The sequence below is a fragment of the Rhagoletis zephyria genome, unplaced genomic scaffold, assembly GCF_001687245.7.
Source record: "Rhagoletis zephyria isolate East Lansing unplaced genomic scaffold, Rhagoletis_zephyria_1.1 Rzeph_scaffold_02284, whole genome shotgun sequence".
Lineage (NCBI taxonomy): Eukaryota > Metazoa > Arthropoda > Insecta > Diptera > Tephritidae > Rhagoletis > Rhagoletis zephyria.
The window spans coordinates 4240-7863 of NW_016159368.1; the positions used below are offsets into that span (position 1 = coordinate 4240).

At 34.4% G+C, this 3624-nt stretch overlaps 1 long non-coding RNA gene across 1 annotated transcript in view; it reads right to left on the reverse strand.

Annotated features, from left to right (window-relative positions):
* Positions 1–204: 204 nt before the first annotated feature.
* LOC108366481 (uncharacterized) overlaps positions 205–3624 on the reverse strand; it is an 8453-nt gene continuing 5033 nt past the window's right edge. The window contains exons 2-3 of the long non-coding RNA XR_001848088.1: positions 2636–2638; positions 205–214 (exon numbers count right to left, since the gene is read on the reverse strand). This is a non-coding gene — a long non-coding RNA (uncharacterized LOC108366481). The remainder of the gene's footprint in view (positions 215–2635; positions 2639–3624) is intronic.

A 3624-nucleotide genomic window follows, 5' to 3' on the forward strand; every position in this document is an offset into this window, starting at 1 on the left:
AAAGGCTGACGAAAGTAATGCTATGACACAGACGAATATGTGCGGCGAAATTTTATTTTCGAAGAAAAAAATGGTTATGTATGTAACAGCCTCAATAAAATTGTAGTACCATTTAAAAATATGGTACTTTTCAAGGACTCAGACAGATAGTGTAGATGAAATGTCCGATTTTTTGAGAAATAAAGTTAGTTTAGTTGCCTAATAATGTGTATTTCTGTACACCCGTCACAGTTGAATTAGGAGCAAATAGATAATCGATAATTTCCAAGAGAGGTAAGCAACTTTGGCGTAAATGTCGAAAATGTTTATTTAACTATACAACGAACTATTTAAATCCGTAAGCAGAAGACATAATTAGCAGACAAATTTTGAAACTGACTGAAATTCGTATAACTCGTGTGGATTAAATTGTTTTTGATATTTCTTTTCTAGACATTGTGTATACCTCAGAAAGCTATTAGAAAATACTCCTTTTAAAGAATTTTATATTACAATTTAATAATTAAGCCTTAAAGTGTGTGAGTTGAAATGTCACACGCGTTACCGTGGAATGAGCCAGGTCTAGATCTAGGTATGGTATGTAAATCGCGGTTCCGTAATACTCTTCAACGTTGTCAACTCTGACATTGCAACGCTGTCACTGTACCCGATAATACCTTACCCTACAGAAAAAAATTATCAATTGATAAAAAATAACCTTACAAATGGGTTAGCGTTTTTACGGGATTTGTATAAAATATTTAACTAGCACTAGCACCAGTTAGATCAACCAAAACCTATACAAGCAACAAAATATTTAACTTGTGGTTAGATACAAAAACCTAACTTGAAACTATTTGCCTAGTAGAGTTCGAATATGGGACCACCCACAGCAGAATATGGAAGCAAATCTATATATATAAAACAAAGTCGTGTTAGTTACACCATTTATAATACAAGAACGGCTGGGCCGATTTTTATGATATTTGTTTTTTGAGTTTGTCTACCTTCCGAATAGCAGAATAACTATTAAAACAACCGCTAGGTGGCGCTGGAGTTGAGTTATTAGTAAAACCCGTATTTATGGTCCGATTCGCCTCATAGTTGAGATATGTGTTGACAATAGGAAAAACAATACCATTGCAAAAGAAGAGCCGCCAGGTGGCGTTGGAGTCGATTTATTTCTTAAAATCGTGTTTCTGATCCGATTATCCTCAGATTCAAAATATGTATTGATAACTGGAAAAAGAATTCTTTCAAAAAAATTTGCTGCCAGGTGGCGCTGAATATGAGTTACATATGTATATATAACCAAAAGTCGTATTTATGCTCGCATTTATTTCTTATTATACAACTCAAAATTCAAAAAAAAAGAAAAAATCCCTTATTACTGTTAAGAGGCTCATGTCTCTAATCCTTGGCTAACCCATGTCAAATCCTAACTAAAGTAAGTAGTAAAGATTATACATGAATAAGATAACGATTAAAGACATGAGCCACTTAAAAATAGAGCTAGTTTTTATGTTTTGAATTTTGAATTGTGTCGTTATTGTAGAGGACCATCGATATATTTATGACAAGAAAAGATACATATATATATTTTGCAAAAAAACTGAAACTCAGTCGAAAACCGCAGTTTACGAACAGCTGTTCCTTATCTATATTAGTATATAAACCGATTTTGGACCGATTTGGCTAAAATTTTTTTAGATGTTTGTAATTGCCAGGAGAAGGTTTTTACGATAGACAATTTTGGGTAACCCTCCGGGAAAGGCGGGAAATTGGAAAAATCGAAAGCTGATTTTTTTGTATGGAATTTTTTGTGCGATTTCTTCGGAATGGCTGGAAAAAAGCAACATTTTAAGTGGAAAACTCGGCAAAACCCGGAAGAACGCGAAAATATTTGATTTTTTTCGACGATATTTTGTATTTCATCGCATGATTTGATGATTTTGGACGATGTAATGGTGAAAAATTCGTTGTTAGGCTTGGAAAATTTCGGATAATTGTGAAATTCATTGGGAGCAAGAATCAATTCGGAAAATTTCGATTCGAATGATTGCTGCCTTTTTTAAAAGGTGTTTAGAAGGAGGGGTCACATAGCTTTATTTTTTTCGATAGGTGGCGCAAAGGCCGAGCTACGTTAAAAAATGCATTTGGTACGTAGGTAGCCTTTTGCCCGACATATTCCAAAAAGCCTTATTTATGGTCCGATTTGCTTGAAATTCGGCACGTAGATAGCTTATTTCCTGGATTAACATATAGGATATTTCTTCTGATAGGTGGACCATATACCGATCTATTGGAAAAAATCTTATTATGGTGCGACTTGCTTGAAATTTGGCATGTAGGTAGCTTATTGCCAGGATTAACATATAGGATACTTTTTTCTGATAGGTGGACCAGGGACCGATCTATTCCAAAAATTCCTATTTATGGTCCAATTTGGTTGAAATTCGATACCCGTATTATAGATATGCGTAGAATTGAATTGACTCATTGCTGATTACGATTATTGCCAAAAATCGTCAATTCGGAGGCACCAGTGATGAAAGCCAAATTACCCCCGTTAAATCAACCATCAGAACCATTGCGGTGCTTGCTTTAACTAAACAGAATGTGGACCAATGATACTCACCAGTTTAGAAATTGCCACCAACTATACTATACAAAAGCTCTGCCAAACACTAACATATGTGTAAGCGCCAATCTATTATTATTATTATTATTATACTATACAGATTCAAGGACTATTCACCATCGAGCCGCAAGGACTTCTTCCCGGTACAACGCTTTCGTTAGGTTATTTAAGACAGCAAAAGAGGATATGCCTTCTGTCGACCACAAAACCAAACGTGAACGTGAATTGCTGGCGAAAACGTTGGACCAAATGTTTTAATAAAAAAAAATTAATTTTGGGCGGGACGCAGTTCGCCGGGTCTGCTAGTATGATATGTAATAAAATACAAAAACTGTAGTTTTTCCTATTGATATTTTATGTTCAAAAGTAGTTAGTTACAAGTTAGTTACATCAAATTTGGAGGTAACCACCCTTGATTATTTCACGGCCAACGCCATAGAAATATAGCTAGCTTTCGTCAAAGAAAATATACAGATAATAAGTGACTTTTAGCTCCTTCCTTATCAACTTAAAGTTAGCTTATAGATACATTTCCTGCAGGGTAGTTGTATTCTGCCGCGTTCTCATTATTAAGCTGATGCCAGATATAACTTTGTGGCTTTCGTGACATCTATAACCTTGACAGCAAAGCGCAAGGCGCAAAAGGAATACCACAAGGAAATAATTTTGAATTGCTTTTTTACTCGTGAAAATTGCGGTGGGTTTTCTATATTTCGTTTTAAAAATATCAGCAAAATACAATACACTGGTTTACAGCGAAAATGTTCTGTGGATGCCACTATTCAATTCCTATGTAGAATTGCTCGGTGATTCCGAAAATGGATAAGTTTTCAAGATATTTTCAATTTACCGTTATTCTGCTTAAAGCAAAAATTGGTGCGTTTTAATCACTTATATCGTACGAACCAATTTAACCATGTTCATATAAAATACGACAAATGAAAGCTAATAAAATTCTAAATTATAGTTTCCGACAAATTAATTAACCACTAATTTTTTTTTTT